We start from the raw sequence: 26669 nt of genomic DNA, 5'->3' as shown, positions 1-26669 counted from the left end.
CGGAAAATTTTCTCTCCAGGGGAGACGAGCTGACTGTTAAACGTGAAAAATTCACTAAAAATTTCACCCTAAAATAGATATTATTATTTAATGGATTTGTGTCTGAATAAATGAAAAGAAGCATATATCTCTTATCATTATTGACCATTTTAAAGTTGATTAAAATATGTTTATATATTGCTTAAATATTTTCTACAAATTTCAGTTGATGTTTTTATGAAACCATAATGAAATAACCACATATATAAAATATAAGCAGCACTTCATCTGAAAAACATTGTAATTATATTTCGCTGAACGAGACACAATGACTATTGTTCGATTCTACTAACCAATTTAATTACAGTATATTCAACAGTGAGTTTCATAATATACCTTTAGATGTATGTACACTATAGTGGTGCACATTACTTTTTTAATAATATAAAATATTCATTGCAGGTTATTACAAAATTAAAGTGTAGCTAAATGTAATAAGATTTAAAGTAGAAAAATTTTACCAACATACTTTGCCTTAATAATTTTTTGGGATTGTTCTACGTTTGATACGTAAGTGTATTAATTATTTACTTTTTATTAAATTTAACAAAAATGCAATATACCCGTTTAAATATAAAATTAAATACTAATTATAAAAATAATAATAATCGTGTTTTAAAATACTTTTTCACCTATTTCTTTTATGGAGAAACAATTAAAATCTCAAAAATAATTTTCTTCTCATTTTTACATTTGGGATTGACATCAAGGTTTTTATCGATAAATTTCCCGAAAGAAAAAATTACATCTAAATATATATTTGCTATTGCTTAATTTATAAAATACATATTAAATCGCTTTTTTGTGTTTATGCTACTTGTCTATTGGTATTTATAGAAAGATTACAATTTAACAAATAATTTACTTAGTTAATATACATCATATAACGCCATTGCAATTCAAATTTAACTGTAGCATTTTATATTCACTAGCAGAACTAAAGTCAGAATAAACAGATTGAATAATTAAATATATGTTCATTAGCATTTAAGTGAAATTCAGATCATACCATATATTTTTACCGGTAGTAATAAAATTTAACTAGTAAAAATAAAACCTTTCAGTGAATGTGGATTTAAATTGTCATTTGACAGGCGTAAATTACGTAAAAAAGCAACGTAAGTAGTGGTCTTTGACTGAAAGTAAGCAAATCATATACGCCATCAGCAAATTTCGATTAAAAATATAGTTGGTGAGTGACACATCACATATATAATTAGCTATGCCTTGGTTTGTTTGACAAACATAAATCAATTTAGGTTTAGCCTAACCTAATACATCGTTTAATAAACAAAATTTATTTTTATATATCTATATAATTTATATATTTTCGCTTAAAGCTAGTTAGTTTATATATAATACATATAATATTTAATTTAAATTTAAACTCAAAAGTGAATGTGTTAAAAAAACTTTTGGTTACTTTTAATTATTTCTAGTTGTGTGCGTACAATTATTACTAGTATTGGTATAGTAATTTATTATTTAATTTAATTAACCCCTATTCATCCCTCGAGTCTTTTTCAACTTCAAACGATTTGTTTCGGCAAAACACTCCAAAATAATAATACTAAATGACGTTTGAGAATTGTTTATATGTTTTGTTTTTAAGCAAAAAATCTGAACAGTGGTTTCATCCCTGTAAAAATCGTAACACTGGAGTCCCTCAGGTCTAAAACGACCCATGTGAATCATCGTATAAATTACAGCCCATTTTTTATGTTTACATTAATATTAAGGACACGCACAGATGTGTAATGTTTATGTGCTTCTGGGAAGTACTATTAAGAAAGAATTATTATATATATATTTTTTCTTTTATGAAACTATTTGTGCCACACTGATCTGATTTCATTATAAATAAAAAAATATGTTATTTAAAAATTTTAATTTTGATATGCAGGTTTAGCTTCATTGGTTTCATACCGCAAAAAAAAACAATTTGACAATACGGGGCAAAAACCAACTATGTATGGAATAAAAATTGGATGCTGTGCAATAACAAAAATATTTATGTATTGAATATAGATGTTTATACTATAAAATAGCTGGTGAAACACCTGATAGAATATAAGGCAGGCAAGTGGTTTTTGTTTGGTGTCCACAAATAGAAGGGAGAAAAATAACAGTTTTTCGTGTCTAGTCAAATATTGCTTACTAAAAAAATAATGTAAAAAAATACATCGACATTTGCATGTCATGTGTCATATTTAAAAAAAAATTAGGCGTTATTCTTGAACGCACTCTTCATAAAATTAAAGAACTATCGGGTGATTCTGAAAAAAACCCAAACGTTATATTATATCATAACGCAACAAAAAGAGCAGTTGATTTTAAAAACAAATAGATAATCAAATACTGTTTTTATAAATATAATAGATACATCATTATCGAATGCATTTATTATTTTTATAAGTGCTTATCCAACTTGAAATGCTAAAAAACACATTATTTAAGGCGACTTTTTATTGAAACTGTTAGAAAATTAAATATGCGACGCGAATACATTATAAGACTGAATTGAGATTTTAATTGAAAGATTTCAACCTACTGTTACAAAATATAAAAAAAATCTACCGGCAAATGAAAAATTATTTAATATAAAAAAATGTAACGTTCTTAATTTCGAATTTGTTGTTTCCTAAAAAAAATTTATCGTTTTTAAATATTTTGTGTCATATTTTTTTTTAAAAGACCACTATTATATTTAATTTTAAAATTATGTATTAGTAGATAAGTTTTCGACAAACAACATCATAACTTACATTATTCCACAATTGAAAATATTCAATATCAGGTTAATAGATACTAGTTAAATATAAAAATCTTTCTGAGGAATATATTATAAAATACATAAAACATTATAAAATTCCAATAACGAACTTATGTAAATCTATAAATTAACTTATAACGTAATTCGCGTCGCATATTCAATTATTGATAAAAAATCATATGACGGATTCATTTGCCACGAGCGGTTGATTGGAAATAACTAATAATGAAGCAAAAAAATATCTGCATTTATAAAATCATCAACAGCAAGCACACAACTTTTTGTTGGCAGATGGTACAATTTCCAGAAATCCAACAATAAACATGCATTACGATGTAAAGATTGTTTGTTTGTTAAAGGTACATTTTCAAAATATATATTATAAGAGTTATAATATATTGATATAGTTCATACTTATTATTCTACTCTTAAACATAATGTTTTCAAAAAATAAATATATATTTTTTCTCTTAGTTTCAAGTCATTTTATGGGTCATAAAAACCCGAGGGGCTTTAGTGTATTGATTTGAGAGACAAATAAAGATTAGGAAGACTAATAAATATAGTACACTTTTTCCTACACCAAATCAGTTTATTGAAAAAGAAACTCTTCGCTTTGTTTTACATAATTTGGATTTTTTTATCCCTTATTTTTATTATATTTCAAATGCTGCCAAATAATTTAAATATGTTTCATTGTTTCTTAATCGACGGAAAAATCTACATTCTTACTAATTTTCTTAATTGTATGTACATTTAAATTTGAGTGTATTAAAAATGAATTTTGTAGTCATCTATCATCACTTCCACATCTTCATCATACTTTATTTAATCGTACAACTGCTACGTTAAATTGTTCATTGGGTTATTTCCTAACATTTTGATTATTCCCTGAGCCTATGTAACATCATATTAATTTAAAATAAGATACCTTAATATATACATTTTTTTTATAATTATAATTATCGTCAGTACTAGAAATTATAAGTTGATATATGTGTAAAAGCATCATACATTCTCGAAACATTTTTCGGTATTCAGGATTATTTTTTCTTATAAATTTCGTAAAAAATCTCGATAAAATCAATAGTGGCAAGTGATCAAGATTTTCAATTAAAATATCGAATTAAATTTCAGAATAAATACACAATGCTTGTTTTTTAAAACGAAGTATTGAATTGGAATTTGATACACGCCTTCAGCGACGCATTCCTTTCATTGAGTTATTTCAATAACACTATCGAACCTCATTACTCAATCTCGCACGTCGAATGCTAACGAAAGTGATTCGTAAGCGATGCCAGTAGCATACTTTACTCACCAAAAATTTTCGTCTCATCTCGGGTCATTGTCAGCGGTGTTTTCACCCGTCGAACGCGCACTTCATACCAATCGATTTCTTTCCAATAGAGGAACGAGGTCGCACCATCCTAACGCAAACAAACAAAGAACACTATTGGAGCGTTAAATTGCGCTTCGTTATGCAAACACCAACTGCAAGACGTGCCGTAACGCGATAATTAAATACAAAACGTGTGACAACGTGACCGGCCGGTGTCAAAACATCATGCCAATTGATAATAAGACACTTTTATTGGACGTTGAATAGGTCTGGTAGCATTTTTGCTGCACGTGACGCTGCAATGAGCTATAAGAATGGGTACACAGTTTAATGGAGACAATCTATATGTAATTTTATCTTGTACGTACATAGTACTAATACTTAGTTACAATATCACATTGCTTAGTCTGAACGCATAGCTTAGTACTCGGCCGAGTAATCTATTTTCATCCCCCCTATTGGCTACTCTTATGTATGTAAATGTAATACAAACGACGTTTCATGTGAAGAATAATAGGAATCTCAAATATTTCATGTTTATAAGTTAAATTAATGCAATAATTTATGGCGCTACCTTAAAGTCTTCACAAAAATTAAACTCTCAACTATTTGGCTAGATGAAATCTGACAAACATAATTAGAGCGGCTTCAAATATGGTGTCTGTGTGAATTCAGCTTCGATATGCTTCACTAGATATTAGTTCAGGGCTGAACTATTGTGTATTCAGTGAAAGTTCTGAACGGAAGTTGTAGTAGAAGTAATTTTTCTATGGCAGCGTTTCAGTTTAAATGTATATTATATGATTGTAATAAGAGAAGATCAACAATCCTCACATTCCTTAATTCCTTAAGAAATAATTAAGAAAATAATTTAAGGTGGAACTGGAAAATGTTTTCACTAAATTTTAATTATAGAAAATATGTGTCTCGTGGAATTTTTAGGTACCTATTATTTACTGGCTTTATTGTGTGAAGAACGGTCGGTTAAAATCGTAGTACATTTTATTTGGTTTGAGTTGTTTACATCATAATTCACATTTAAGCGGTAAAAGCGAAAAAATATATTCTTTGCTGATTAATAATCCAATTTTATGCACGTAAAGAGGACCATACATCTATTTTTAATATGAATTTTACACTAACAACTTTTAATGAACTGTTCCATATCATCCAAAATTATTTTAAATTATACTAGCTTTTGAATTGTTTACTGTTTATTTTTATTAGAATATTTATTTTGTAAGTATCAAAATTGATTTATAATATAAATATGGTAGTCATCTTATTACCCCAATATAATTTGAAACCATTTTTTTTATCTAATACTAGATAATATCGCCACTCAATTATGTTGTGGCGGCCGACATGTGTCACACAGATTAAAAAACAATAGAGTTCAAATGACTCAAAAGACCGATTAAATAGCACCCGGTGAGATAATAAATAAATAAATTTTAAATAGTAATTCCAACCAGTGGTTTTTAAACTATTTTAACGGCATACTTCTAAGACAGAAAATATTTTAGAGCGTATCCTTGAACGTATACATACATTTGTTATAAAAATATTTTTTTTGTAAAAGATTTACGGTCAACTCTTCTACGATTATTCGAATGCATCGCAGCTGTTAATTTCTCGTTTATGTATTTAATACATGAAGTACCCAATTACTGATTAAAACGCATAATCCTAATTCAGAATATATAGTCCAAGCCAGACTTATAATAGAAGTCAGGTCCATCACTAGGATCTTTGGACAGTTGGCTTCTCAGAAATCCTCTAGATTTTCGTTAAAAAGTACCTGCTTAAAGCGCCTCTTTAAAGATTTCAGAGAACATGCAGAGAACACAACTCTGAAGAGGGCACACGCATGAGATCCACTCTTAGACGTCCACTAGCTCCAAAAAGGGTACATTTAAGAACTACGCAATAAGGACTAGTCTCCCAGAAATTAAAATTGCTTAAAAAATATAGCTCCAATGTATATGGTGAATTACCGTGCAGTGTAAATAATTGCAAAATCAACACCAAATGCTTGATTTTTAATTTCACAACCTCTTAATAACCTGACCTTAAAGGATAGTGATTAGATTCATGAGTTTGGATGGCTATCAATATTTCAAAACAATAGGTTTGTTAGAGTCAAAAATCTTTAAGCATCCATTTATTGCGTTTGCTATTAATATTCTTAGCGCCTCATATGTACCATTTTGTTTGACGTACATATACGTTAGTGTTATTTTCGTCATTCTATATGTTCATTAAACCTTTTAAGTACAAAGTGAAATGCTGTTTATTCATTTCCACAAAATGTTCAATTCAAAATTTAATTAAAAAATATAAACACATTATAAAAAACACTTTCCAATAAAGCAATTTACATTATATGTATATCACCACATCGCAAAATAATAAAATATAACAAGGAAGCTAAAAACAACGAGGCTCATTAAGAAACGATATATCTTACGTATGTCACTAAATCAGTGTTGAAAAACATCATTTAGCATGTAGCAAATAATTTCCAAGCCATACACGAACGCTTATTGGTATTCTATTAAAAATGACCATAAACGTTTTATTATGCAGATTTGTTGCGTTACACTTAACACGTTTTCTGCGCGCAAGGTCGCACGCTATACGAATACTTAAACAAGTGACATCGTTTAAAGATGTGCATTATGAACATATCCATTGATGGTAAAAAAACGTAGGCACCTGTCACTATTTAGTTCAAGATCATGACCGGCGTGTTACAGGTCGAATTGGTTTATAATAATCGAGTTCAATCGGTGCTGTGTGTGCTAAACCGGTTGATAGCTAAACTTAACTGGTTGTTAAGTAACGTGCAGATGTGCAGAATGGCACTTTGCACGATATTATAATAACGCTACGTTGTCCTTGAGTGATTGATTATGTTAAATATTGTGAGATAAGACAACACGATATAATAATATTCAGTATGCATACACAATCAAGGCTTTAATTGTATTATACTTATTCGATAGTGTATTTAAGAATACATAAAACAATTACTTAGTTAAAACTATATATTGTTTTATTTATATGTCAAAATAAACATTGTGATAGCATACCAATATAATTTATTGTTTTTTTAATGGATAACTATTTTTCATAATATTTGTATGTATACAGATTTAATAGCTTGCTCTTAATTTTTTACAGAAAAGAACGTAATTAATTGATAAATTCTTCAGAGCTAATTAGTGATCGTGTATATCGCAAATCTAATTATGCTATAAGAGGCAAAATATGCGCAAAATTATATAGAACAGACTCAGATTAAAAATATCGCTGCACTGGTGATGAAAAACAACTAAATAACTACTATTTTCAAATAATAATGAAAAGATAAAATGCATATTGCAAATATATTAATATGTGCGGTAAATGTGTATTTTTCTCTTATGCTTAAACAGAAATATTTATTGTACTTTTATATTAAAATGAGCTATTAAATATTACTAATTTTATTTAGTTATTTTTCTTCAACTCGTTTATTTTTTTTCTTCGACTTTAAAAAAGTATTTTTTACGATAGATTTTTATATTTAATAAAAAAACTAACCAATTTAAACAAAAAATAATATTTAATAAGAGACTTTTAAAGTACTAAATTCAATTTAAAATACGCAGCCCTTTTTATAAATAGATCGCACTAAACCAGAAGACCTAAAATTTTAGGTACAGAAGTATTAGTATAATGTTTTGGAGATATCAATTTAAGAACATTTAGGAAATTTAACATATATTAATAGAAAGACCACGTAGGATTTTATTGGATACAAAAAAAGTTTAAAATTTTGTAATCATTTTAAAATATTAAATAAAACTTAAATTATTTAAAACAACAACAGAAACCTAACATAACAGGTTATTAGATATGTATGTAAAATTAATACAACTAACAATTTTACTAATTTAAATAAACATAATCTGTTTTAATGCATTTCAAATGAGTAAAGTAAATATTTTATGTATGCGCTTATATACGCTTGGTCTGACTGGGAAAGGTATAGTTGGTCACCCACACCTGCCTTGACGGTAAATACAAATAATAAAGAATATAGATTATTTATTTTTGCTTGATTTACCACCTTTGCACTTATTTATGCAATTCTACATCATTTGTTTTTGTCGTTATTCTTTGATTTAATCTTTCAAAATATATTATCGTCTTTCGATTAGTCGTAATAATTAACGGTAATTTTGTTTATTGCGCTTATAACGCGTATTGCGACAAGCTTTATCTCACGGTCAGTGCGTCAATTTTAATAATGGTTTTATACCTGCACAACTGTACAGTATCATTGTATAGAGAAAGCTTAACATACTTCAGAGGCATTATTATTACTTTCTAATATATGGGGGCGTGGATTTAATTATAAATAAATGATTTCGGAAACGACAGTAATCGCTTTCAACAATGAAAGAGAGATAATAGATTTGTCACCAATTTTGAATTAATAAATCATGCAAACAATCTTTAAACAACGAAAAAGAGATTTGCCATACAACAAAAACGTTTGCCATCAACAATAAATATAGAAATCGTGCACGAAACCTGATATTGCACAATAACCATAAAACTTTAGAATTATTATTAAGCCTTTTTAAGAGTCAAGACACGTCAGAAACAATCGAATTTTGTCATTTGAACCATTTGGGCTATGATCGTTTTCTCTTTGGAGGTAGGTTTCGAAGATTGCTTCACAATTTTCCATGATTAGCATTCATTACTTTGTCAACAAGCACATTGATAGATCAGCATGAGATTAACAAATTGACAGAGAGATCACAACATCACGATGACAGAGATTTACTCACTCGCTTACGGAGGATCACTGAAAGCAATTCTGAATATCACTACAACCGAAGCAGAATAGTCTCAAAAGATCACCCGACTATCACTCAACACCCAAACAAAGACTTTCATACTTCTAATAAATGTTATTTCAATTATACTGCCTGATACTGACAGCTACATTGATCTATTTATATACATATATGATAATTCATATATGTTTAAAAATAAACTGTTACCAACTTTTCTGGGTTCTATCTAGCTGCAGAATCACATACAAACTTGGCACTTAATCCTAAATTTTTCTTTGAAAACCAATGCTTATGATCAATTCAGAGGTATGATGGGATTTACATTAACTTTTGTAGGTGTATTTAACGATCACTAATTGTTCTAAAAAAATATTTTTAATAGATATATTGAAGATGTGTCTATACATAAATTTAAGTTAAAGTTAATAATATATAAATAGTAGAAATTATAGAAACAGTTTTATTACTAGGCATGTACAACAGATACACAAGCAATTTATTCAAATTGTTTAGAAATTTTTAGCATTAAAAAAATAGTAAACAATAAAAAAGAGCTGAGAATATGGAAGTATATAAACCATTTCTGACGTCCTTAAAAACATATGTTTATTGCTCATTCACTAAAATAAACTGTAGATCTTGCTATTAAATATATTATTTATTTAAATATGTACGTTTCTTAATAAGAAAATGAAAGCTTTAAGTCTTAAGCATTTACACTAATTAAACACATTATAACTGCAACTTTGCTTGTTATTTTACAGACTCTTTATAACTTTGAAATAATTAAGTCGTATCTATGCGAATATTGTTCATTCTTCCCGTTTTTACTGCTTCGTGTGAGAGAAGTTTTAGCAAGTTGAAATGAATTAAGCAATATTTTAGATCGACTATAGGAAATTATTTTATCATTCTGTAATTTTAATTAAATATTAATTATGATCCTGTAATAAATGGATTGACCATGCTTATATATTGTATACAAAACTGTTTCTATTGTAAGAATTTTAGGGGCTCAAAAATTTAATTTTGCACATTGTATGGAAGCTGCTACCGCTCTGTATATTCTAGTTTATTTATTAAAAATAAATTTATGCACATCTATGCATCGCAAAACAGGTATTCCGATTCTATCGATTAGCCACATGCATATGTATAATGTGGTATCCTTCACATTTTTGTTGCTGTTATTGCCGTTGCTTTACACCTGTTTTATATTTATATACTCCTACCTATTATAATGCATCGTAGTTAAATCGAACGAAACGAGTTTACCCGCAACGCTTAGCGCCTTTTCAACAAAGCAACAAAAGTTTATTTTGTTGCACGTAGTAGTGCAAATTGACACTGGGTCGTGCAAAAGCGCACGTGAAATTTTCGTGCATTTATTAGCCTAGCTCGTTGCCGACGCGCGTTTTCCCAGGCAAGAATGGCGCTTTTATTGAGTTTGAATAGTGAAATCTGCCTTTGTGTAAGTGCAGGGTTTGCATTTTTGCTTTACGCCAAAGGGATGGCTCAAACGCGACCGGTGACTACTGCGGCCAAAGCCAAATGTAATATTGGAAGCTCAAAGCCCTCGCGGCTTTCACTCTAAGCTCTAAGTTAAATGAAAGCCAAATTTTCATAAAGTACACCGGACGTGTCTGTTCATGTTTTGTTTTTTTTTTATTTTCATGGTTTAATACTACATATTAAATTCTACTGCAAAATCAACAAAGAGTATTTTAAATAAATGAACAAACCAATCGAAACCAAACCATCTTAGTATATAATATTTCGTTTTAATTAATAAAACTGAATAATAACAATTACATGGAAATCTAAACCGCAACTACAACGTAAGCACACCATTACATTCAAAGGTGTAGTTTTATTTATACAAAATACTTATTTAGATTGTGCACTTATATCATCCAAATTGAGAAAAAAAAAACTAGACCAAAACACGGATTAAGCTCCTAAATGTATTTGCCAAAAAATGCCACAGGAATTTTCAGCATTATGTAAATTTTATTAAATGTATGCAGTAAAAAATATAATATCACAAAAATAATTCAATTAATAATAAGCTAAGAAAAAACTCCATTTTAAAAATAATTTATTATTGGTCGCTTTTTTTGGCAATCTGTTAGCACATGGCTAAAGAATCAAATTAATTCCAAATACCCTTTCCGTATTTATTGATGGTCAATATATCATTTGTCGGGGAACGTGTGCGACCTTAACAAGGCCATTACTATCGAAGGGTACGTCCCTTAGGTCGTTTATGCCAAACGGAACTTCTTTAATGGACACTTTCATTCCATTGTACTAATTCGATCAATGGAACTTAAAAAGCTCGCCGCGCACTGAGCGGATAAAACCCACTTTTTCCTTATGGATATTAGTTTTATTATAAATTCAAAATAATATTCTAAAAAAATAAGTATTTCACTAAGCTTTTTATGTAAAGTTGTAACAACATAGTGTTTTTAAGCGGAAAATAATGGACAATGAACTGTTTTATCAGAATGTTTGGTGTTTAGGACAATAGATCACACTGTGACATTTTTATATTTTATATAACAATTTGCATATGTATTGTAAATATATACTTTTTCTAATCATCATAATTTGGAATAGCTATAAGAACCTAATCTGAACTATTATATTTTTAATAATATAATCAATCTTCCCGATACTTTAAAGATTGCTACACTTTACAGATCTTTTATAATACATACACCTACAAGCACATATATAAGTAATAGTATTATTGAGTTGAAAAGTGGCTCAATCTAGACTCTCTTGCCTTTTATAACCTATAAAGCTATAATACTCATTCACATCTTTTACCTTTTACATATCATATATCTATAATATATTTATTGTTTCAGATTAACATATATAAAATATTAAGTGTTTATATATATATGATAATAAAATTCTGATGCTATAAAATATATATTATATGTCTCATAGGATGGCCAAATATAATAGTAATGTCTATTCTATTAAAATAATATAATATGTATATGATGTTAAAGCAGACCTTTATTTATTAAAGAAATTTTTCATTACTATGGCCAAGGTGATTTTTTTTCATTTTAATAAACAAAAATACTTTTACAACCCGCCTGGAGCCGGCATAAATAAACCATTACTCAAAAACATACGACATACCTAATTCCAGACATTTATTGTGTGGCTCAAAATCATTATTATTAAATAAGAAACACCTAGATCCATGTGTAATGCATAAAGTTGATTACAATGAATGAATTTAAACCTAAGTATAGTTTATATACGTAGATGTATGTCTACATACATAGAATATCAAAATAGAAAGACAATAGTTAGAGTACTAATGTTTTCTCCACGTAATCTCCCTTAAATTCAATACATCTCATCCAAAGATCGAGTGGCATTACCCCGATGGTAAAGTGCGATTTGCCAAGCTCTTGAAAATAGACATCCATTCGGACTATTGTCTCCTTATATGTTTTAAATTTATTCCATGAAAATATTATTTTGAATTAAAAGCAATTATTGTCAATGCTTGTATTTTTAATGTTTGTATTGATTTTGTGATATATTGCGTTGTGTTCAATGTCGTATTTTTAACAGTAATGGCTCGTAACTTGTTTAAAAGAGCACAGTATTAAATTAAACTGTTTTTCTCTTTTGAAAATATCCCGAGCATCATAAAAAAATTAAGCCATTACTTTGCATTTCTATGGATCTGCTTTGATTTTTTTGTGATCTCTCTTCTCTCTTAGTCAATTTCTCTTAGAGCTAACAAAAGCTACAAATGCAAACTAAAAAGCTGTTTATTAAATTTTCAGATGCCTTAGACATAAATCATCGCTTTATTGACATTTTGTGTAATAACTGTAACTACTGCCTCTAAATATTCTGCTTATTATAAATTTATCAGTTAATTAATATCTTTAAAAATACAAATTAAAGAAGTGTACAATATTTAAAATTATAATTATAATAAAAATTGTCAAACAGAATTATCAAAACTGAGGGAAGTTTCGTGATGGTTTTGAAACATAGATGATTTACATCATCTATGTTTCAAAACCTTCTTGTGCATGTAAAATAAAACATGTACAATCAAATAAATTTGATTATGTTTTGTAAATAAAATGTATTCTACAGAGATTTTTTTCTATGTACAATACAGTATTATTTAAAGTTGAATGCCATTGAACCAAACGCAAAGTCTTTTATAAATCCATATATCTGAAACAGTATGTTTCTATTAAATGCTAATGTAACTGCAGTCGGTTTGCAATAGTATTTTTAACAGATAAAGTGAGTCAAGAAAATTGACCGATAAACTGCAAGAAGCTGAATGTATAGTTGAGAAAATGTAATCATCTCTATTATACAAGTAATATGTAAGATGTCTGAATAAAATACAAGAACACAATGTTGGACTTGCTTTGCGTCAAAGCGGTTCTAAATATAAAGACAACCTATTAAAACGTTGCCTCAAATAATGTGTTTCATTGCTTTAAAATTATAATAAACCAACATTATAAATTATTAAATTAAATACAAATAAAATAAAGTGAGAAGCAGTGACAAAAATATAAATCGATGCATTTGTAAACTTTAATGAATACATTGAAGATATAATTAAGATCATTAAGAATGAAACGGGATCGTTTAAACTTAAAAATGGGGATAAATTATTATGGAAAATAACTAAATTGCTCAAAAAATAACACAAAGAAATTGTAATATCATAGTTGACAAGGATCAGGTAAAGATTCTAGCTAATGTTTTTTTTAATATTGTATGAACTTACTAATTTTTTTAAACATTCTTAAACTAAAAACAAAGCGAAAAGATATATTAGAAAAATATAAGCATCCGCTGTAACGATTCAATTTGCAGAATAAGCTCAAGGAAAATATAAAATAACATTTAAAATTTGATAAATAAAAAATATTCTAAAATAATACTCCAAAGTAAACAGGGTAGTAAGATAAAATAAAAATCGTTAAATATATTGGCTTACATTTGAACTCTAAGGTCTAATTTAATAAAAAAAATGTAAACTTGACTGTAAAGAGCTTGCTGGCATTATGATCCGAAGACCGATATTAAATAAAAAGTGGCACACAAAAAAATTAAATCCTCAATCACAAATACTTTATAGAAACATTTAAACATATATCTTCCTGGTGAAGAGTAATACCAGTAATACTATTTTTTCGATTGCGAGTCACCCAAAAAAAAAACATTTTTTTTATACCATAAATTAATATAAAAATATTTAGCGTAATATTAAGCTCATGAACAAATATCAATGGTTCCAGATTTAAAGCTAAATGTACTTAAATTTACTTTTTTTTCTTTCATTTACCCTAATAGTTACAGTTTTTTTTTACTTTTTTCCTTTAAATAATATTTAAAAACGTTTAATATTGTATTATACTGTGGCTAATAACAAAATTGTATAACATGGAGAAAATTATAAATCATTAACATTTATTCTAGAGTAAAGATTAAACTGTTGTTTTACGCCTAGATTCACAATATAACTAAATAAGGCTGCATACAACCAAATTTATAAATGCCATATTGTTTACTCAATGCTCATAACTTTAAAAATATTTATAAATTATAAAATCAATGATAAAAACATTTATAAATGATCGAATTTTCTAATTCACTATTTAAAAACATATAAGACATCACACAGTGCACAGTATTTTTTTAAGAATGTCGTTTTGCGTTAGTTAGCTACAAAAAAATGTTAATACAGCTATGATTAAATTTAAAGAGATTTTTGGATATCTAATTGAAAATCACTCACAAAGCACAGGATTTTTATTTAATAAATCATATTATAAAAGTGTTGCAGTACTTTTATAATAAAAAGGACAGTATGTTGCGATACATTGGAAAAACTGATTGGTAAAATAACACAAAAATAATTTAAAATGTTGATATAAATATTTTTAGAAACACTGCTTAAACACTAACTAAAATTTCTAGTAATTAAAAATAAATAGAGAAGCCATTGTAAAATATGTGTATATAAATATTTTTATTTTAAATATATTCATACTGTATAATACTATAAAAGAGATAGCTGATACTATCTATCCACACGTGGGAAAATTGAATCACATTTTCCTCGCATGCAAATGTTAATACATCTCAAACGAATGATTCTTTAGAATTTTCCGACTTCGGAAACTCACTCATCGGCCGCCAGGGGCGCTGTCGGTAACGATTTTCCGATAAGTTCTATGCGAAAATTAAGTGAAAGCTCTGTGCCTCCTCGAAGAAAAATGTACGACGATCGTTTATTATTTAAATGCTAACACTTTCTAAAATATCGAGCTCGTTTAATCCTTCGTCTCGTTCAATCTCGCGTTTTCGCGAGACTCCTTTTCGGATCGCGCATCGGAAAATTTAATACATTCTTCAGGCGGCGACTCGAATCCGACAAAACGAAACTGTTTCTTATTATGCCGAATCCAATAACGAATAACGGAACCCTTGTCTATCGACGTACTTTAGAGAGGATTAATATATTATAGTATACTACACAAACAGGGTGTTCAAAATCGCTCCTAAAATATTTTTTTATTATTAAAATACTGTTTCTTAGATAATTAATTTATTTGTAATTCATGCCTTTTTTTTCTTTAAATAAAACCTAAACTCAAGTGTACATATAATACCTACTTACATACAATTATGTGAACATTTTTTTTTATTTAAAAAATAAACTGTATAACACTAACTTGAAATGCCATACTTTATATTAGGCACATATTTACCATGATCTTTAAATCTCACAGTCTGATATCATCTAATGTAACCCTTCCTAAAATTCCAGATATTCATCAACTGTGCAAACATCGACCCTTACTCTGGGGGTTGATTTCGACGCATGTTTTTCGCAAATCTCGTACGCACAACGCCGGCGATAAAACAAACGTTCGCGCGCCCATATAACCGCGTGACTTTTATAAGACGAATAAAACGAAATGCCTGTTCTTGTGAACAAAAGGGGCGCCCATCAGTCTGTTCTGTCGTAACAATGGCGGCCAGGAGTCATTGTTTTAGTTTAACACCGACAATGGCCTCAATGTCCCCGCGGGATTTATTATTTCAACCCGTTCCCCGTTTCAGATCTCAATTTCACATCCGTGCACCCTCGCTCGGTTTACACACTGTCAGACCCATCCTGAAATTTTCAAGCTGCTTGTATTTAACACCCGATTTTTGTATAATGTATATATTCACTGCTAAGTTAATACGTCTAAAAATGCCGCTCAGTTTGGCTCTGCCTGTTTGTTATTCGGAGCTTTTTTATTTGCGTGTGTTGACTTGGCAGAGCGGAGTTATTGAAACTTTGAGAAGATTAAAACGCAACTGCAAAAGCAAAGCTTTTGACGTCGCATTTATAATTATATGTGCACAGTACAAAGCGAATATCGTAAGGCGCTTATAATACGAGGACTGTTAACTTAAAAAATGCATGTTTTAAAGATAATCTACTTCAAAGTTGGTAAACTGCTTAAAAATAATAATAAGGACTTTCTATACTAATGAGACTGATAAGTCTGTCAATAGCAAATTATTAAGTGGTAAGAAAATAGAAAAATATTTCGCCTACAATAATATTAAAAAAATATTATTAGTTGAAAAAAATATTATTTATTTACATATATAAATTATATCCCAAATTCCTGTCGGTTTTTTAAATTTTAGTTTTAACACAATCAGTCGTGCTTTGGTCATTGATACATGAATACGTGTTTTATTGAATCTGTATTGGTTTTGGCCACAAAAGTTGTAACTGAAATTGTATAGCAATTTTTGTTTATGCGTATAGTATAATATTTATCGTATAAAGTAATCAAAAATATAACTTTAATCCTTGAATATTTTAATATGTCTATTAATTTTGTAGTGAAAATATTTAAAGAGCTATTTCTGGCCATAAATGAATTACCAAAAAAAAATATAATTGCTAATTAGAAAAATGCAATAAAATTAGATTTTAAAGCCAAAATGTGAAAAAAATTATGTAATAAATATTAAAATAAAATTATTTTAACTAACAACACTGTGATTTTATATTTTTAAGAAAAATCTCTAAACAAGTTTAACAATAAAGTTTTAGTAATTAATTACAAAATATGTTTTTATTTTAAAATAAATTTAATGTATTTTTTTAAATAAAATGTATATTTTTATAACCTATGCATTGTTAATGGTTAAAACCATAATAACACGCTTAACCAATGTATTTAAAATAACATACGCTCTGCAAATTTCATTTTCAGTTTAATATGACAATGAATCTCACTTGACCTTTTCATATCACGTTTTCATAAATACTGTGAATTTTCCCGGAAGTCCTTAAATACCTGAAAGTTTTAGTATGATGTTTTGCTTTGCTTTTTCATATTTATTTAAATTAATATTTCAGAGCTAAGTAAAAAACGAAAAAACATAATGATTTTTATGATATGTTTATAAAAAACAACTTGATATATTAAAGCATTATGTATGAAATGTATAAGATGTTTAAATATTATATATGATAAATAGACAATTTTTCATCTGAATATCTCACGCAGACCCTTGAAGAATTTTAAAAATTGGCAACGTTACAACCCGCCGTTTCGGTTATAATATATAACCTTCGAGATTAGAGCAATATTTCACGACTCTCAGAGTTTCAGAGCAAAAAATGTATTTATATTTATGTACGCAATAAATTATATTATCCAAACTAAAAAATAAATTTATAATATTAATTACAAATATGAATAAATCACTTCGGAAAATATGTAATTACTTAACACCATATTTAATTATAGCAAGTAATCTAAGATTAAACCACAAATCGTCCCTTTTTTCTTATATAATACATTGAAAAGGTACTGCAAAACATCCACACATGCGAGAACGTGTCTTTAGCTGAAACATTTTAAGCTAATTGGAAGTAAATTTAATCTATCCATATAAATCAATCGAATTGCCACAATAATTGCCCATAAAAAGTAGATGGGATAATTAAATTACATATAAACTTTAAGCACGATAAATTGCTGCTATAAAACATTTTGGTGAAATTATATTTTTGCATAGTAAAATGTAGACTAGAATCTGTGCAATCCCTTCTACGATGCGCTCGACACTAAATCTGGTTATACCAGCTGGTTAAACACTTAAAGTTGCTCAGTAACTTGCAGTTACATGCACTTTGCATTCAATGAAAATGCATCTTGCCATGAATTATCCGTTTTAATTTGTTCACACATTGTGTGAACTAAAAAGCTTAACGGAGTCAATTAAAGCTTTGGTTATATAGTAACACGTAACTCCTACCCTATGGAAATTGCATTAAAAGTAAATTAGTACTCACTTTTATATTTTTATAACTCTTAGTATAAAAAAAATAAAAAATAACTAATATATGCAATCTGTCTATTTGGACAAAAATCATTTTTTTATATTATATATATATTTTAACAAATTTTTCTTTCAACAAAAAGGAACGAAAAACTAAAATAACATGTATGAAGTCTTCCACTGAAAGCTTCCTTAAAATAATTACCATACAATTATGTATATAAATATGTTTAATTAAGTTAAATTAAAGTTTTATCTCTACATTATATTATAATGGGTTAATTCTGTTGGGTTCATGATATTTTATATGGAAATCAGTTTTGTTATATATACATATTAGTATGATAAGATGAGATTTTAATCTCTCCAAATACTGTTCATCTTTTTAATTGCCCTAAGGCACATCCGATGATATTTGCTACAGTTTTGTGTTATTATATATTTATTTGGAAGTGTCCATCTTTCAGGTAGAATTGGATTAATAAGCATATGTTGTATGAAAGCAGTCTCCTAATTTTTTCGAGTAAGATCGAGAGGGTGTCACACTTTTTCAAAAGCCTAGATTATATCTAAGAATACGGTTGGGCAGTATTTCTTATTTTCATGATATTCATTGAAATTTGTTGCCAACTTATACACTTTCTATGTAAAATGTTAATTACTCAAAACAAATGGATAATTAAGTTCCATAATTACCGGTCTAATTCTTTTTAATAATTTTTTTTACAATAATTTTGCCATAAGTAAACTATTTATAGGTTTTTAAAAGTTAACATCTTTTATTTATTTTCCCATGGTTTCAGTAAAAATATATTTTGAGTATCCTTTCATTAATTTGGAAAATAGTTTAATCTGAATACTAAATTGAATTGGTCAATAATTAGATGACTTTTACTGGCAATTGTTTTATCACTTAGCCTTTTTGACATGTATATTCTTAAATTGAGACTTTTTCATAATTGTAATTATTTAATTATTTTAACAAGTGTCTTTCATGGCAAATGACTTAAACGTATTAATTAAGTGATCCCCGAAAGCTTCAGCTTTTTCTCTATCGTCTCTGACCTATTTTCCGCTATTAAGTCTGTTCGGGGGAGAAATGGTTAAGGGTTTCTTATTATCTTTGTTACTCTTTGTTATAAAATAATACACTACAATTTTATATGTAGCTATTGTATATGCCAAAAATCTAATACGTCTATGTAAACAATTCTAACGTCCAACGAAAAATGACAATGGACCATTCAAAATCGGCTGTCGTTGTCAAAAAAATATTTAGTACTATAGATATTGTGACGTTTTCCGGTTTGGATTTACCAATGAACTTGGTTAAAAAAGCTTTACGTTTACCAACGTTTTACTAGTCACGTAGTGTGACGCTGAACTTTGTCGTTGAATTGCAGAAATCTGCAGACATCTACACCTCATCCATTGTACTGTCGTAATGAAAAGGTCGAGCATTCCAAAGGATGATCGATACGGAGAGCGGCAATATTTCTGTATAAACTATATCCATAGAATGTTTTATAAAGATCATATTTTAAATTACATTTTTTATTATATCGTAGAATCTGGTATATAATGAAATAAAACCTTGTATCAATTATAAATTAAAATGTAAACCTTTTAGATAAAGGTTATGCAGTGTTCTTGCATAACTGAGCATCGGTTTACATATTGAACTTATAATAAAAACAATAGCAAAAATATCAAAATGATCTTTACAGCCGATAAAATAAGAATTTATTATCAATGACTAGATTGAGTATTTATAATTAATTATTAAATATTTATTTGTGTAAAAATTTACCCAACAATAAATGATGTATTATATACTATTATATAAATTAAGTAACTTATGTATTAGATAATTCAAGTTGTAATATTTAAAATATTATACGTGAAATACAGTAAAAAATATCAGTGAGAATTAAAATATTTTATATACATTTATTCCCTGTTCTATTATATTAACTGAATATGTATGGTTATATAAATAGTTTAGCAAATTTTTTATCATTAAAAAATTGAATGTATAGAAAAAGTAAGATAAAAAGCAAAACTGAAAATTTAAATTTACATGTGTACTTGTTGATAATAATTAATATTTATTAGAACCATAATAATACTATTAAAATATTTGCTTAATGTGTGTGTATATTGATTTTTTTTTATGAAAAATTTGTAATCTGTTCTTATGGGACATTAAGCAATTTGTTTGTCCGTTTAGTGGCAGGTGGGTGAGTTGCCCATCAGCGATTCACTTTAATGTATATTGATAGAGAATTAATTAACACACATATAATTTTTATTTAATGTATTTAAAGGTACTAATGTTTTTAAAAACTTAAAAAAATTAAAATACGAATAGTTTATATAAATACAATTAATTAAGCTTAGATTTTTGATTTAATTTAAATTAAATTCCATTAAAAATTCCGAAAGCGATCAAAGGCTTTAGAGTATATATATTTAGATGTGCGAATAAGACTACTACAAATATTCGCTAAAATATTTCTAATTTTTAATCAACATAATGATTTATTATATTTAGTAATACTTCTAAATAATAATAAATTAATTATCATTATCCCTTAATATTGTTCGTATAAACGCATAGTTTGGATTAGATTTTCGCTAGCAATCGGAATTGATACAGGAATTATCTGTAACTTCGATGCGGATATATCAAATTCTGGGTCTCTCAAGGTTTTGTCAAACAATAAGGACGACGCGTGATAACCTTATCTACTTCCAGCGGGTCCAAACCCTTCTTGCAAATCTTAACCAGAACACGAGAGCATTGTTCTCTATTGCAAAGATTCAAATTACTCTCAAAATACCAACGGAACAGACACGTACTACAAAGACGGTATCAATTTCGGGTCGAACTCAAACGACGCGTTTTTTAAAACCCTTTTCCGACTATTTTTTTTATTTTCAAAGAAAAACAGGGTAAATTTTCACGGCTGAACGATTGGATTCGAAAAAAAATCACTTTGATGTTCTAATTCTTTTTATAGACGAAAAGGAGGCGATTTCTTAATTAAAAATAAAAATCGGCGTTCCCAATATAATTTATTTTTAACTCTTAATACGTGTATAGCGTCCCTGATTAAACCTTAATCAGTTAACCGCAAAACAATTACGTAATATAAGTTCTAAAAGAACGCAGATTACGTGAGCCGCCGCCATATGTTAAAAAAAGTTATATAAAGATATATTATACATGCAAATTTTTTTTGTGTTTTTAAAAGTCCGCTTTTCAAATGCACCCACTCTTGTTCAACAAGGGTTTAACCTTTTGCTAAAAAAACCGCAAAAGTAGCCCTAACAATCCACTCAAATAATAATTAGTATCGTTAGTATGCGCAAACTATTCCTTTCGCGAATGTAAAAAATGTAAAAAGAAGCAAGACTTTTGAAACGTGTGTAGAATATTAATACAGTACACGTTGAATGTAAATCTAAAAGTTACATTGTATATGAGGGTTGAAGCTTAGATTAATTAATTAATGACGTAGGATACTGACCACTAATCGCAGGGATAAGTGTCATAATCGCACCAAATATAGTGTGTACAGAATGGACCAATATATAATTAAATAAGAACATATCTAAAACTTTGCCTTCATTCAAAGTATATACTTATATACGGTAGATTTATTATGTGTTTATATCCTCTAAAAATTTATATTTCTCTTTGACAATAAAAATAGAATATATTTGATCCTCTTCATTCTCACATCTTGCATATCCTCTTTCAAACTTTCCAGTTCAACTTACAATGCACTCGAAACAATGTTTTATATATTTTTTTTTAAATATTTAAACTACTAGAAGCAAACTTTTTAATATAATAGATTAAACGACATTTTTATGTTTTTTTATCAATGAAAAACTACACATAAATTTAAATAGTACTTTTTAATTAATCGTAAATATATAGTCATGCATTTCGTGGTTAAACTTAAATAATCAGTTACTACCATATTTAAATAAATAAATATATGACTTGTGTAAATTCGCTATCTTTAATTTTTAAATAAAAAATACTTTGAAAACCCACTTTTTTCCACTACTCTGATACTTATGCTATGAAAATCTCACAACAATGAAACAAATAATGCTTTTATTTGCAATAATATTTCACTGCACTATAACTTTTAAAATATACCATAAACATAGTATGCTGTACAGCTTTTTTGTAAAAACCATTTACACCCTAGGTCATTTATATACAATATGTACACATATAAGTTAAAACTATAAATATTAAGACGCTATGACTCATTTTTTTTATAAACAGTTCGAGTGAATCACCATGTTCTAAAAATCTTATAATAGCGTTGTTGCCGCATATTTATGTGTGAACGCGTTAAAAATATGCGTTCCAAATTTTCACCCCCATAATATTTCTATAGGTGGGTAATTACAGTATTGACCCTAAATAGTTACTATAGTAACGTTTTAACAAAACAGAACGCCGCTTATCTCCAAAATTATCGAATTCTCGAAAGAAAAATGTCGCGATTTTAGGCAAAGAATATTTTAATTCAAATGCATATATAAGTGTTACATGGAATCAATAATTGGCAAGCTGATTGCTAAAACTATTTTAGAATATCGGTATTCCATTACAACGGGGCCGGTTCGTCTGAAGGTCGCAGTCAAATTTATTTCCATTATATAGAGCGACTGTTTTATACACTTTGGTATTTTATCATGTACACGATTAGGCGATTAAGTTTCTGGGTTGGGTAAATGAAGATAGAAAATCGATTTAACTGGCAGTAAATGAAATGAGAAATTTATAAATATACTATTATTTTATATGTAAATGTAAACTATTAATAATTTAATAAAATAGCAGTTAAATAAATAAGCAAACATATAGTATTCATCTAAAATATATAAATACTTTTGCGTTTTAATACTAATTAAATATTGTTTGTAGTATGTATCATAATAATTAATAAGTTAAAACATATATAAAAATAAAATAATCTCTTAATTTTTATGCTTCCACAAAAAAAAAATATAAAACACATTTGACATAAATGCATATGTGTTAAATATTACTAAAGATTATTATACTTTACGTATATTTTATTAATAAAAAAGGTGTACTATGCTTTTTTTAAGGAACAAACAAGTTGTATACAAATAAAATTTGCACAATAAAAACAAACTTAAAGCATTTATAAAGCTAGTTATTAAAGTAATATCTAGAATCACATTAACGACAATAATACAAAACATTTTATTTTATTAGAAACAGAGATCGATACAATGATATCTTTCGCTTTCAAATTTACAGTTAATTTTATTTGGGATTTTAAAAGCTTATTAAAAATAAGGTAAAATTAGTTTAAGTTGATAATAAATTAAGATCCGTGTTAAACTTAATTAAAAAACCTAAAATCTATTATCATTTGTGATAATTTAAAACATGAAATAAAAATCGAAAAATTTCTCAAAACAGAGCTGCTCAAGAAAATGATCCACTAGATGATGCTTAACTATAATTTTAGCGTAACTTTGTAAAATTAAAAAACGCATCCCAGTAATTATTTCGTAAATAATAAAATCACGTATAAATATTAAACCAAATCTAAACATAAAATAAAAACTGTGATTTTAACAAATTATATGCGTTCTCAAAAAATTGCTGCTCAAGAAACAAAACACTAGATTATGTTGAATCATAATTTTGGTGTAACGTTGAAGATTTAAAAAAAACACATCGCAGTAATTATTCCGTAAATATAAAACAGCTTTAAATGCAAACTGTTATTTTAACAAATTTTGTGCGATCTAAAAAAATACTAGAAAATTCTGAATGACATTTATGGCAAAATACAACGCAGTAAAAATAATACAATTAAAAAACATTTAACTATTAAACCTACATTTGAATATTTAAATATTTAAAATATAACAAAGGTTTAATAAAGTTAACTAATTTATTAAAATAATTTCTTTATAAAATGTAAATTTATTTGATTTTAATTTAGAGGGTTGTTTTATATTATTAATATAACAGTTTATTGAAATACGACAAATGGTTTTTAGCCCCAGACAAAGATTTAGTAAATAACAAATATTGACATGTGTGTTTATATCTTAAAATAATTTAAAGATACATTTAATATATACATATGTTTTATTATGTAAAAAAAATATCAAAATATATAAATACATAATATTTAATAAAGTTCAATGTATTCTGTCATTTTATACTCAAAGATAAGTAAATATTGTGTCTAGAGGTCACAACTTTTTACTTAAAAATATGATGAATATACATTATATTATTGTAATAAATATTTCACTATTTTTAATTGCATTAATGTTTTACTGCAAAATAACTCAATTCTCTTACTTGCGTATCTATCAGAAAAAAATGACACGTATTTTTATATATTATAATATCAAATATTATATAAATATCAAAATAAATAAATATTTAATAATTATTAAAGTTCAATGTATATTGTCGTTTTATACTCAAAGATAAGTAAATATTTTTTCTAGAGGTCACAACTTTTTATTTAAGAATATGAATATATAAATACAATAAATTATTGTATTAATTCAGAAGTGTATTAATAAATGTTATATTAGAGCAATATAAATACAAATCAATTGTATAGAGTTGTTTTTAAAACGCCACTAACTTTTATCACAAGTGTTTTCTAGTCGGTTCTGCCAAAATAAGTATAGTCTTATTCTTTAACATGAACACATTTAAAAAAGAAATGAGCAAAGCATAAAAATACTTTGACGTAATAACTTTTAAAAATATTAATCAACGATGTAAATACATACATTGCTATTTTATGAATTACTCAAAAGTAAATATTGGTTCTAAACGTCAGATACCAATAACTTAAAGTGTAAATAATTTATAGAGATATATCTGGTTCTTTTCACAGTAAAAATATTTCAGTGTATCTACGTAAACTTTCCATTCTGACAGATTCGTGTATAAAATAATAAATTTATTCTTTAGACATTTTTGGCAATTGAGTAATTAAATTTCCTTGACGTACTATGTACAAGAAAATGGGGAAGAAAATGGCATATTATATATATACATAAATCTATAAAATACATGTTTTAGTACATAACAATTCAATATTCTATATTCGATTTAGTTTTTTAATATCATTCTGTCACTCACATTAATCAAATTAATCTACAAACTTTTCCACCCTACAATGCACGTATTGTATTGTACACAAAACATACATATAGAGTGCACTTGTAAATAAGGTATATAACTCACGTGCACAAGTGCCGCTCATCCGAACATGTCTCTGAGAGGCAGGGGAGTCCGTCACCAAATTACATTTCCCCTGATGTCAGGTGGATTTTCCCGCTCTCGCATCGGAGTTTTCCGGCTACCAAAGTTTTCCCCAGCGGCAGGAGCGCGTCCTCGCACATTCGCGGCCAGGCGGCTACTGATCTATGAAAACGTAATATCCCAGACGGTTTCCCGTCTACTTGTGCCGTCCTGGTGCCTAGACTATTTTATTCATAATTCTGATTGAAGCCTTTCGTGAACCAACGCTACTTTGGCGCAAGGCGTGCAAAGCCGACGCGAACGGAGCGCGCGTTTTCGCGCGGAAAATTCTACCCTTGTGTGTTGTGTTGTAAATTTAGCAGTGTTGACAATCGGCGAAATAAATGTGATGTTATACAGGCGTATTTATTTGCTTTCCTATTGCTTGTTATTTGTATGTACGTTATATGACAAACAGTGTAGTAACTAGCTTTTCATGTGGCATGTTTAAATTATGAATGTGCAGTGATGAAAATGTTTTATGCACACAGAAAATGTTTATTTATTTAAACTTCTATAATAAATGTACTTAATATAAAAATAACGTTAATATTACATATTTTATGTTTAAGGACTAAAAGCATTTTCGACTTGAATCCTTATTTCTAAGGCATCATACAAGTCATTTAGACTTGAAAAGAAAAGAAAGGGATGCTTGTATCTAAACTCATTTAGCATTGATTTATACATATTCGGCTAAAATCCGTAAAAATGTTTTTAACTTTACCATTTTTAGTGATTTTTTTCTTGAGTAATTAAAAGTACAAATATTATAAGTACACCTAGCGCATTCCTACTTATACGTTATCTATATATTTTTTTCAATAATAAACACATATGTGTATATTTATAAAACTTGTTCATTAACAATATTTTTTATCTATAAGATAGCCATTAATATAGGTAAGGCGTTTTTCTTTAATCATTTTT

Source organism: Plectrocnemia conspersa, unplaced genomic scaffold (genome assembly GCF_051122295.1).
Source record: "Plectrocnemia conspersa isolate PC_06_02 unplaced genomic scaffold, ASM5112229v1 ptg000013l, whole genome shotgun sequence".
Lineage (NCBI taxonomy): Eukaryota > Metazoa > Arthropoda > Insecta > Trichoptera > Polycentropodidae > Plectrocnemia > Plectrocnemia conspersa.
The sequence above is the reverse complement of the archived record's forward strand: the minus strand, read 5'-3'. Positions refer to the sequence as shown.